Consider the following 13,581-nt stretch of genomic DNA (forward strand, 5'->3'; position numbering starts at 1 on the left):
AGTTCTGGCCCATAACAGCTTTTAATTTTTTTTTTTTTTCCTAGAGATTTTGGGATCAAACTAAGACTCATAACAATTATGGGGATCATTATGTATACAATAGCCAAGATCTACTCTATCATTTCTCTTTACTGAGTAGAGAAGAGCTAAAAAGTAGAAAACTAGCAAGAAATCTCAAGAGATTCATGTACATGTAGATAGAAGCTTAGTTGTCCAATATGACTAGTCATATTTTTTTATTTAAAATTTATTTAAAAGATAGTAAGGAAAACAAATGAGGTTTTTTCCATCACTGTTTACCAAGAGAATAATAAGAATATATACAATTTGGGTGAATCTTCTTTCAATTATTATTGTCCAAGAAAAGAAGACATGGGGCCATCTGGCCTCTGACGTTTCATCCTGTAGGCCTCCATTTCTTCAGTAGGCTCTCGGGTCTCATGCATGCTATTGTAAGGCCTCTTCTTTTCATCTACCTGCCTGATCTCCTTGACATGGAGAAGGCGGACCTCCTCAGCATTTAATGCCTTTTTCAGTTTTTCGTGTTTCTTCTTTTCTTCACCCTCACTGTCAGAACCACTCTTCCTATGCTTCTTCTTCTTTTTCTTCTTCTTCTCCTCTTTCTGCTTCTCTTGGTGAAGCTCCATTAGGGTTTTTGGTCTGCTTGTTTGCTCTTCTCCTACAGAATCATCAGGACTATATTCATCTGCATTAGCAATTTCCTTCCCAGCTTCTCCAGTACAGTAGGAAAACTTAACGAAGGAATGACAGCACTTATATCCCCATCTACCTTCTTTCCAATAGGAGCCCCAGATATGTGTATGATTGTTGATCCTGACATCTTCCTCATACTTAGAGCAGGCAATAGCTCTCTCTTGTCCTCTGATGATTGTTCCGTGTCTTGAATATTCCACATAGTCTTCTGTTTGAGCTAAGAGTAACTCAGAGGGGGGAGCATCCAGGTGTTCTTGACCTCCATACTTCTCTAGAATGCTTTCTTTCTGTTGTTCTTTGAAATCTTCTTTCTTGGTTTTAAATGATTTATACAGTAACTCCAGTTTTGTTGGATCTGCTTGGAGATGCACTTCAGAGCCTTTGTCATAAGCTTCCCAGGCAAACAACTGTGTTTGTGCCATTGAAATGGTATCTCCAGTGTATCGCACAAAATTGTCTCCTGCATAACTAACTTCATCAGGATTCTTTCCTGCATTGGCATAGGGATTCTCTCGCATTGCTCTTGTTTTTGGATCATAGTAGGCAGAATTGGGATCTAAGTTTCTCAAGTATTTAGCAGTGTCTTCTCTAATTCTGAGATTCCGGACAGTAATTCGTCTTTTAGAGTCAAAATTTTGTCCAGGCATATCAATATCATCTGCATATTTATCTTCATCTTCATCTTCACTGTTATGGTCTCTTTCCGTTTGAGAATTTGGTTCTTCTTCCCCCCACTGATGTTTTGGGGAATTCACTTGTTCCATTAACTTTCCTGATGCTAATTCTTCCTGTAGCTTCTGAGCTTTCAGTGTACATTTAGCAAGGTCAACTTTGGCATATTCTTCCACAATCTTCATATGTTCCTCTGAGTTGTAACCATTCCAGCGATCCCTTTTACCATCATAATCAAACATAAGTTGAGGTTGCATATGTTCATCTGGTGCTATGTTAGTTCCTGTGAATTTGGCACCAACACGCCTAGGTCTCTCAAAGCAATCTTTTTTGTTGTGGGTCATAGCCCCACAATTTTCACATGCTCCTTTGTGATATTTTGTAGTCACAACATTCTCCTTTACACCTCTCTTATACCATTCTCCAGATGAACTGTACTCTTTTTGTTTCTCAGGTTGGGGTCTTTGATGCTTTAGTGTGGGTCTTTTGGATGGATCTATATACCATGGCACAGAGGAGATGTACTGAGGAATATGAGGATTGATATCTTTTCCTTCCTCATCCACTTCAGCTGGGGCATTACCCAGCTTTCTCTGTTCTTCTAGCTCCTTCTTCTTTCTCCAGTCTTCCCTTGTCATTTTCTTTGGCCCTTCCAAACCCATGTCACTTGATCCCCCTGGGGGGCCAGAATTTATTGCTTCTGAAATAGCAGCTGACATGGTCCTGTTTATCTGGCAGAGTCCCAAGTCTATCGAGCAGAAGACCCCAGAAAAATGACTTCCTTTCACCTTGAAATGAAAAGACGGCAAGAGAAGTCTGTCTGGAAGTTTTCAGCCTCTTACGTTAGTTCAGAGGACTAGCTTATGACTGGGGGGCTGGTGGGTTGTAGCAAGCTGTCGTCTCCAGAAGCTGCCGATCGCTCTCTGGGAAGAGATCTGCTGTGTCTACTCAAATCTCTCAGACAGATTCTTCTTCCTGTAGTGAGCCGTTGTCTCCAGGCAGTTGCTGTTAACTCTTGTCCAGAGAAGTGACTTCCCTTCCTGCAGAGAGCCCCGTCAGGCCTGATGTAATGCAGAGACTTCTCCTTGAATCCTGGCTCTGAATCTCCTCCAGCTCTTATCCTTCCCCAGGCAGACTGCTCTCCAGGCCCACTGTTGTGTCTTTTATGAGGGTGGGATAATGCAAGGGCTTCTGGGAAGAACCACTTCAACCAATGAGCTTGCTCCTTTTAGGATTCCTAAGGTGTAAACTCCCTTTATAGGTCTGAGCCAGAGAACTGTCAAGTCAACCTGAGTTCTCACCTTGTAATTGTCCAGACAACCTGAGTTCTCACCTAGTAATCCTAACAATGGGTGATTGGTAAGAATGTCCTTAACCTCTACTAGTACAAAACAGAAGACTTGGGTTACTGATTGACTCTCATTCTTTGAGCATTGAGTGAAGTTAGCAATAAATAAAGACATACACTCTATACACCCAAACAAAGAATGAATGAATAAATAGATACATGTAAACAGGGGTTCTCAAACTATGGTCTGTGGGCCAGATGTAGCCCACTGAGGATGTTTTATGTAGCCTGCCAGGTTATGGCAAATGGTCTGAGGGGCAGAGACAGAGTGTGAGCTTTTGTTTTTCCTATAGTCTGGCCCTCCAACAGTCTGAGGGACAGTGAACTGGCCCCCTATTTGAAAAGTTTGAGGACTACTGATATACACATTAATGAATAAATACATTTATATATGTTCTTTACATAATCTTAGTGCTACTGCTATTGCTGCTGCTGCTGAGTTCCCAAGAGTCCCCATTTCCTTCTTTCAATTTATTTCTCAATGACTATGTACCTTTAAGAACTCCCAGGCAGGACTCAATTCTGCCTTCTGGCTCAAGGTCCCTAAATTGCTCTCTGAGCTAAGAGGAGAATGTTTATCACTCTGAACCACAAATCCTAGGATACCAGGCAGTTCTCAAACCCCTATTATCTGTCAGTTGTTCAAGGACCAATGCTTTCACCAGCCTATTCTACATAAATGGAAGTGTAAGTTTTGTATTTCTTAGTGGGTGGTCCCTGAAATTTGTTGTGACTGAGAAATTCATTAGCCTCTGGTCATCATGGTGGTAAACTCCTCTAATCTCTATACTTAAACCTGAACCTCTAACCAGATCCTTAAATGACAAGCAATAACTGAATTTATGCTTGAAGAAATCTCCCTCTTAATGAAACCTGCTAGAACTTGCACTGCTTTAGATTAGCCTTCAAGAATCCCAGAACACCTCTTTTCCACACTGAGGCATCTAAAGGAGATGTTGGTGCAGAACTGGGTGGCAAAGAAAGCTGGATTTAGTATGAGGAAGACCTGAGTGCAAATTCTACTTCAGACACTAACTAGCTATATGACACCAGTCAAGTCATTTATCCTCAGCCTTGAAAGAGACAACCACACTTAGCAAAGATGATGCTAACCAAGAGGAAGCAAAGGAGATGCTAATGAAGAGGAAGCAAAGGAGAGTAAAAAGAAGCAGCCATATAGATAGGAGAAGCAGAACAGTGTAGTGTCCCTAACACCCAGAGAAAAGAAAATGACAAGCAGAAGAAGATGGGGTTAGGTCAAGAAAGATTAACACTGAGAAAAGATCATTTGGCTTTGGCAAGAGATCATTAGTAACTTTGAAGACAGCAGTTTTAGTTGAATAAAAGCCAGATTGCAGAGAGTTAAGCAGGAAGTGAGAGAAGTGGAGGCACCTATTGAAGATTGTACATCTCACAAAAGGCAGAAGGATTTTATGACAACAATTAACAAGGATGAAAGGATCAAAGATTTTTTTTTTAATATGGGAAAGAAATGGACATGTGTGTAGGCAGTATGCAGTAGCAGTATCAGTGAAATTAAATAAAAAACCTATATAAATGTATGTATTCATTAATGTGTATATGCATGCATCTATTTATGGAATGGAGAAATTGTGGCTAGTTTGAGGAGCAAAGAAAAGTTTTGAAGGAGATACTGTGGTGAGTGACTTAGGGAGTGAATTAGAACTGTTTAAAAGGATTGACTTTTAACAGTGAGAGAACAAAGCTGTGTAGAAATGAATAGGCTCAGCAATGGGTTGAATTGGAAGAGAGGAAAATTTAGTTAGTGCAGGGGTGATGACCTAGGAAAGAATTGTGAGCTTGAGGGATTGGAAGTGAAAATGTGGTTGAAGTACTGGTTTCCATTTTGGTAGAATGCCAATAGATTACAATCAGAGAATAGACATAGAAGCAGTACATTTATTGGCTGATACCAAGATCAAGTAGAGATAAGTTGAAAAAGTAGGTCATGGGAAATTAGGTAATTGAGGAATTGGGAGATTAAAGTATTAGAAGAAGTTTCATTATTCATTTTGAAATTCCTTATAATATGAAAACAGGAGTTAGAGAAAAGTGAAAGGTTATGTGCCAGATACTAAAGTTATTGAGGATGGAAGGGATATGTTCTGGAGGTCAGACAATAACAGCTACCAGAATTTTGACTGGGAGATAGAGATTGAGGGCACCTGAATGATAATGATAGAGGAGATATGGAATTTACGATGAAAAAGGAGTATTTGAACTCCCACTCCCCTATTTTGATGAGTGATTTGGGAGAAGGAAACACATAATTACTATTTTCAAATATCTAAACTGTTTTAATATTTAAGCAGGATTAAATTTGTTCTACTTGCCCCTAGCAGGCAAAATTTAGACCAAAGGATGAAATTCTAATAGGGAAACAAATTTTAGTTGAATATGGAAAAAAAAAAAAAAAAAGAAAAAAAAAGAACTCTACTCATTTTTTTCCTGTTCAAAAGTATCATGTGGTAGGGAAGTAGTAATAGAAGTGATCAATAATGATAGGAGATAGGAGATTTGTGGACCTGAAGTCCTAGTCTCATCTATATTTCAAGATTACCTTTTAGATTTACCTAATAAATAAATAAATAAATAAATATATATATATATATATATATATATAAATGGATGAATAAATGAATAAATAAATAAATAGATAAATGAATGAATAGGCAAATAAATAAATAAATAAATAATTTCTTCACAGATTCTCTGAAATGCAAAAAAAAAAAAAGATTACCTTTTAGAGGTGCTATGTAGCAGATCTACATCTAATATTTTTGATTAGATAACTTCTGGCTCCTTTTCTTCTCTAAGATTCTATGATTCTCTGCAGTGGTAAATGATTCAAATGTTGGCAATGAGATGGGTGGAGAGGGGACTGGCTGTGAATTTTTGGTGTGCAGCCCATAGCTAGCTGATGATGAATTGCGTTCCTGCACAAGGGGACTTTTGATCATAAGCACATTTTTGTATAATTAGAAGTAAAGTAACCCAGATTAATGATGTCAGAGTTTTAATGGGAACTGTGAAAACAGCTTTATAATGGATTCTGCCTGCAATGCATATTACTGCCTCAATCACATATAGTACTAGAAAACCTGACATTGTACCAAAAACAATCAGCTATTGCCAGTGGAGCCACTGTTGGGGAAGGTACATTCTTCCATCAGCAAATATTGTCATCAGAATTTACTAATTGTGCCTGATTTGTCTTTACGACAGATCTTTCTCTTCCAAGGAATGGAATGCTTCAGTAAGTACCAAGCCAACTCAGGTTTAGTTCCATCCATGGGAAGCACAGTAGATAAAACAACTTTGAAATAGCAACAAATTTAGGGGGTGGGATGGAACAAAGTTTACACATACAACTTCAATACCCTTATCCTCTTCCAGGTCAAATTCCAAGTGGGACACCATATTTCAAGTGGCATATCATTAGTTTGAGGTATTGAGTGGAAGGAGGATAGTAGGTCAGACAAAATTGACCAATTTATCCCTTTGCCTGGCAGAGATGGTCCTTGTTGAGTAAGAGAATGGAAGAGAAAGGAGGGGAAGAAAATCCTCTTCCTCACTGTGGAAAAGGGAAAAGATAAAAGAAATATAAAAGGAAAGTTATCCTTAGTGAATTAAGTGATTAAAAGTAACTATTTTAAAAAAAAGTGAATAATGACATGGTGTTAAAATAGTCTGTCATTTTAAGCAAATATTAGCACTAATAACCCAAAATATTCTTGCAGCTGTTTGGTAATATGATTTAACTCAAAAAGCAAGGAATTTTCTTTAAATTTATTCTCTTAACTCTTTCAGCCCTGGGGTGATGCTACTGCTGATGCCAATGATAGTACTTTCATATTTCATAGATTGTGGTTATTTCCCTCCACCAACACAAATTCTGGCTCCTCTGTTTGTAATAGAAAGCTTTATAAGTTACTGTGGCTAAAAACCTAAATAATCCAGAGGCCGAACTTCTCTTTAAACATAATTTAATGTGGCTTTTTTCTTCTACATCAAGTTTCCAGTATATTTCTCTCCCTTCCCTTGCTAGAAACCAATTTTTTGAAACTAATAATATACAAAGAGAGATAGGAGATAGTTTATAAAAAAAACTACATACAAACAAAAGTCTGATACCATAATTGGTGTCCTACACAACTGGTAACTGGTATCAAACTTAACAAGGAAAAAAAATCCTGAAGTACACATTTACTTAGAACACCATATAATAATATTATCTATGATTTGTTGAAATGTTATTTATTTCATTATGCATTACCCAATAACAATTTAATATGGTCCCCATTTGCAATTGGGGGTATGGCAGTCATATGTTTGATACCACAGGAGTATTTTATAAAAACCTCAGAAGAAGCATACGAAAAAGAAGACTTCTGATATGATGAAAAGGATTATAACATATTGTAGGCCTTTTTGGACTACAGGGGTTTGATGGCTTTGAAAGGTTCCTTCGTGTACAATGTCTCTTCATCATTGGAATATTGTTAGGAGTATTGATGTGATATCGATAAGGAGTAGGAGAATAGAGTGGAAGTTTCATAGAACTTCAACAATAATAGCTAATAGACAGATAGATAGACAGACAGACAGATGGATTGTATCTATCTATCTTCAAATGGAAGAGCATTTGAATGCTCTGGAACTATAACAAATTTCTCCCCAAAGAAAAAAAAATATGTGAATATATATTTTATGTTCTATATATTCTAGATTTGATAGATAGATAGATAGATAGATAGATAGATAGATAGATAGATAGATAGATAGATAGATAGATAGAATCTATCTATCTTCAAATGAAAGAGTATTTGAATGCTCTGGAAATACAACAAACAAATTTCTTCCCCAAAGAAAAAAATATTCACACATTTTTTCTTTGGGGAAGAAATGTGTTTGTTGTAGTTCCAGAGGTTCAAATTTACTTTTATGTATTATTATTGTTTCCATTTACATTGTTGTAGGCACTATACATTTTGCTTAGTTAGTTCTTCATGCTTCACTTTGATTCCATTCACATGAATCTTCCCAAATATGGATAATATTCAGTTTCTTAAGTTCACATAATCTTAGAATCTAAGCTTTGGAAAGAACTCCAGGGGTTGTCTAGTTCAATTTATTCCTGACCAAGAATGTAGTATATAATGTCTTTTATATGTTGTCAACCAGTCTTTCCTAAAGACCTTAAATTAAACATATTCTACATATCCTGAGATAGTACATTTTACTTTTGGCTAAAATGTATCTATTAGCAACTTCCATCCATTATTTATTTATCTTATCCTTTGTAATTAAGTAAAATTTTCATCTCTCTTCATTATTGCAGTCCTTTGAATAATGTCACACTAATACCATTTCTCTACCATAATTCTACCAGCATGGTCTCTATTCCCGAGGCTAAACATCCTCAGTCCCTTTACCCACTCGTTACATTACATGCTTTCTACTACTCTTAGCATCTGGGTTATCTTCTTCTGAGTCTTTCTCATCATGTCTACATCCTCCCTAAAAATGTATTATCTGATATGGACAGGAGAGTGTGCAGGAGAACACTATTTGTACATGCTGTGGTTTTTGGAAGGGAGCTCTATTGGTAGAAGGTGGCTAAAGCCACATTATCTTTTCTAACTGCCAAGTCAGATTTTCAACTCTAAGAACAGAACTTTTTCTACTGTGTCTCCATTTTTGTTTGAAAACTGGAGCTAAAACTGGAGACTAGAGACAGAAATCATATCTTTATGAAGTAATGTTTAATCCTAATGAAGAGGTCATTAGGATAGAAGAAAATTATGAGAAAGTTACTTTATAGAAAATGTCTCAATTTTCTGCTGCTTTTATATTGCTAATTTCATAGAACTTCAAAAATAATAGCTAATAGTTGTTAGATAGTATTTTCATGAAATTGCTTAATTTCATAGAACTTCAACAATAAGAGCAGACAGGTAGAATTTTCATGAAATAGACATAATTGCTATTCCCATTTTACAGTTGAAAACTTTGAGACAGACACTGAGGAAGTAAGTTGACTAGAATCACACAGTTATTAAAGTAGTTGAAGCAGGATTCAATTTAGAGTTTGTCTGACTTATTCTATGTACTTCTCTAAGTATTCTGTCATGTTATTGGCCAATGTGCTATTTGAATTGAATGTAATGGGGAGCATGATTCCCCCTAGTAATAATACTAACAACAGTCTCTATTTACATACTGATTTATGTACTTTCCCTACAATATCCCTATGAGGTAGAAAATATAACTATTATCATCTCTACTTCTTAGAAGAATCTAAATCACAAGTCATTTGATCTTAAGTACATTGTACTTTCCCCTACTTATTGTTACTTTCCAAAAGACATGAATTAGACCTCATTCAGGCTTTATGAAAATAGCAAAGAATCATATGCCTTTGACTTATGGGCTAGGTCATTAGCTTATGCCATTTTTCTCAGACAATTATCTCTGACCTAGAATAATAGAATGCTGAAGTAGAAAGAAAACTAATTTGATTGGCTCCAATCACCATTCTTCTAAAACAAGTTTGCTTCTTTACCATTATATGTAGGAAGTATTGCCATGTTTATAACTAAGAATATTGCTGTATTAGATTCATTGTTCATCATTTGCTTTTGATATCAAATAAAGTTACATTAGATGCATCTTTATTAATCCCAACTCTCTTAACTTCACATATTCACAATGATTTTTATGCTCCGAATATTAATCTTATGAATGTGAAAATGTTCCCTCAATATGTTCTATTAAAGACATTTTCAAAGATATTTTCAACCAGAAAAGCTTAATCTCATTTGTCTCTTGTCTTACACTCTGTAATTGTTCCGAGAAACTTTTCTCCTCATCTGTCAGGGAAGCCAAAAAAAAAAAAAAAAAAAAAAGAATAAGTCCCAAACTCTGGATGAAAAATGAAATCTGATGCCCTTTGAACTGGCTTCCAACTTTGAAATTACATTTTTTTTTTTGAAATAAGACCTTTGGAAGAAAAATAATTCTGAGATGCTTTCTTCTAGACCTCACATTTGAGCAGACGCAAATTCAGAATTCAGTTTTAGACATAGTTTTGTGTCATAAAATAATTATAGAGTGTTGGATGGTAAAATGTTAACTTGTGCTATTCTTGCCATAGATACCAGGAGAGGGCACCTATGTCTTGAGTTACAATGAATCATTATTGGGAACTGCTAGAACAGTTATTATGGACAGAGGCCTTAGTGTGGAACCCTCACTCATTTTGTAAGGATGAAAGGATAGGAGGGGAGGGGAAAATAGCCTGGTTGAATGTAAGGAATATAATAGGTCAGTGTCAGAATGAAGGTGGCAGACAATGAAAGTATTCAACTACAGAAACCCTTTGTCCTTAGCAGTGCCATTCCTGGGTCTATATCCCAAGAAAATCATAAAGGAAGGAAAAGGATCCACATATACAAACAGTTTTTGTAGCAACTCTTTTATAGGAGGAAATGAATGCATGCCCATCAATTGGGAATGGCTGAACAAGTTGTGGTATATGAAGATAATGGAATATTATTGTTCTATTAAAAATGATCAACAAGCTGATTTTAGAAAAGCCTGAAAGATGTATATGAACTGAGGCTGAGCAAAACAAGCAGAACCAGGAATACATTGTACAACAAGAATGTGCTGTGATCAGTTGTGAAAGACTTGATTCTTCTCAGTAGTTCAGTGATCCAAAGCAACCTAATAGACCTTGGATGGAGAATGCTGTCTAAATCCAGAAAAACAAAAACAAAAACAAAAACAAAAAAACAAAAACTAAGGAAACTGAATATGTTTGGGTTTTTTTTGTCCTCTCCTAAGGTTTTTCCCTTTTGCTCTGATTTCTCTCTTCCAACATGATTCATAAAGCAATATACAATTAAAAAATAATAAAAAAATAACTAGAACAATAACAAAAAAATTAAAAATAAATAAAATTGGTCTTCCTATTAGAGTGAAAATGTAGTAGCTCATGGCAATTTTTTTTTTTTTTTTTTTTTTTTTATGATTGGCATGGAAGCTTTGACCTATTATCTTTCTTGGGCCAATTTTACTCTTCCTAAAAGAGTCAGGTGGCTCCCCAATTCTGTAAGGTGAGAGGGCTAACCATTTTGATGGCAGCATTAGTTCAGCCACTTGATCATCAGCTTTATCCCTTCTGTAGCTTAGAACTTTTGAGCTCAAGCAGCCCACCAGCTTTAGTCATCCCAGGAGCACGGACTACAAGCAAATTTGTGCTGTCAGGTTATGCTCCCAGTGTCTTTCCGTAGTTTAGTGCTCAGTTAAAACTACTTTCCTTTAGTAGACTCTAAACCTTTGCCTACCTTCTCCAGCAATATAAGGTCTTGCCCTCATGCCAAAAATCACACAGGGATGAGAAGAAAATTTGACCAATTTTTTCATCTTCATCTCAACTTCTAAATGATCCTTATTCTTCAGTTTTTTTTTTCTTTTTAAAGTCCATTCGCATCCATTTATCCATTTATCTGTCTTCCTTTATACCTTTCTTTCTTTCTTTTGGGATTATCTATTTATATCTATATCTATAGTCAGATATACAGGTAGATGTTTATGTCTATAAATTGGAATTGTCTATTTATATCTTTCTTTGGGAATTATGTATCTATAGGCACATGTAGATAGATGTCCACATCTATCTATCTATCGGAATTATCTGTTTATTTCTTTTTTCTATCAATCTATTGGAATAATCTATTTATCTAGATAGGCAGATATAGATTGATATCTCTGTCTATCACCTAATTCAAATTCTTGTCGGAATCATCTAGCAACCTTCATATCTCCCTCCCTTCTCAAGTTTTTTTTTTGCTATCTCATACTTAAGAACTTAAATATACAATTTGGTTTTCACCCAAATAAACTAGCCTCCAAGCTTGTCATCTTCAGTTCCCATGAATATTTTCACCTCACCTTAGCCATTCCAGAACTGTTAAGTCTAACCACCAATTAATTAATGAAACTTTATTAGATACCAACTACTGCATGTCATACCTTAAACCAAAACTTTGCTTAACTATATATTCTTTTCTCTGATCTTAATTCTCTAGCCTTTGAACTCTCTGTTTCTGTCTCTGACTCTCTATGGTCTCTGTATCTCTGTCTCTGTTTCTGCCTATTTCTGGCTCTCTCCCCCTTCTCCTAAAGCTATGTTTGTTCCTAGGATGGGTTGAGCTCCAGTCTTTTGTCCTCTGTTCCCTCACCCCTACTCTAGTTTTTTTTTTTTTTTTTTTTTACTTTCTTTAATCTATGATTGACAAATTCAGCAATAGTCTATCATTAAATCCCTTGATCTGTTTGTCCTCATACTTTGCTAAATCTCATTCTAAGTACAACATCATCACCAGCCTTCATTTTCTTTAATCTCAAAATTGTAGAAACTTCAGAAATAGAAGAGACTAATCAATTGCTCACCTATTCCCTCTGGTATAGAGCAATAACCTCCAAGTAGTTCAAAACACTTCAGGAAACAAAACTAAACTCAGAAGGCAAAGTTACAGAGGTAGATTCTAACTTAATATACAGGTAGATTTCCTAACCAATAGAGCTGTCCATTAGTGGACTGGGTTATCATGAGGAGACCATCCAGGTCTCTGAGATCTCTTCTACCTCTTTTATCATTCTAGGGCACCAGAGGAGAGATAGCTCCACAGGTAAACTTTCTAGGAATGATTTGATGAAGGAGCCTCACCAATTATACTAATGCCTGGTGGGAGGTGGGAGGTGGGAGGTGGGTGGAGGCCAATAAGATGTGTAACTCCCAATCTCAGATCCTAGATCTACATTATTCCATCTGGCAGCTGTGTAGGGAGGAGAAAATAAAAGCACTTAGGAACATTATGAATCAGCCAAGTGCTGTAATTAGGCTAAAATGGCATTCAGAAATTGCTCAAGTAGCATTCAGTATATACAGTAAAGTGTGGTACCTCCAGGCATTGTCACTGAGGCCCATCTGCTATTTTTTGCCCACATCTGTAGCTATAGTGTACAGTATTTGAACAGTTTTGGCTTATAGTGATCTCAAAAATTGTGAAGATAAATAGCTATTATTTTATATATATTTTTTCCATTTCACTTCATTAATTTAAGTGTAAGCATCTGTATGTATTGCTCATATACATTATTGTATGTGTCCACATGGGTTTGTCTAAGTGAGACTCACTGGGAATATATCAAGAATCTTCTCCAGTCTTTTCCAACAGAGGTTTTTATTCCTAACTAGAAAGGAGTGGGAGATGGGAAGGTCACAAAGATGGCCTTCTTTGGATACCATACCATAATTATAGTTATCTTTTTCTCCCCCAAATAATCCTAGACTAGGGGAAGTGTCTAAAGCTATGTGTATATGTATGCACACTCATAAGTAGGAAAATTGTCAAAACTGGATCCAGAGTTATACACTCCAACCTGTAAGGCTTAACAACTTTGTCACCTGATGCCAGTTAAATACTGAATTAACCCATTCATTCATCCAAGGTGATAGAAAACAAAAAAAACAGAGATATTTTGTAGATGAGAAAATACTAGAAAATTTATACAGTAAATCAAATGAACCTTCCCATTGAGAAGACGCTATCTTAGTTTAATGAAGAAAGAGTACCCATTCTCATCCAGGAGTGGAACCTCAAGTGCTTTTCACTAAAAAGGAGCTTCTTAAATAAATGTGCAGGATTTGACCCCATGTTGCATTAGGGTCCATTAATTATCAGCAGCATTGATACTTCATGTAAATGACATATATATATATATATATATATATCACAATTCTTGTAATTGGTATT

The 13,581-nt window shown here is 36.0% G+C and overlaps 1 pseudogene; it reads right to left on the reverse strand.

Annotated features, from left to right (window-relative positions):
* Positions 1-250: 250 nt before the first annotated feature.
* LOC141554558 (pre-mRNA-splicing factor SLU7 pseudogene) lies at positions 251-2,124 on the reverse strand (annotated as a pseudogene).
* Between the last annotated feature and the right edge of the window lie 11,457 nt (positions 2,125-13,581).

This window comes from Sminthopsis crassicaudata, chromosome 2, assembly GCF_048593235.1.
Source record: "Sminthopsis crassicaudata isolate SCR6 chromosome 2, ASM4859323v1, whole genome shotgun sequence".
Lineage (NCBI taxonomy): Eukaryota > Metazoa > Chordata > Mammalia > Dasyuromorphia > Dasyuridae > Sminthopsis > Sminthopsis crassicaudata.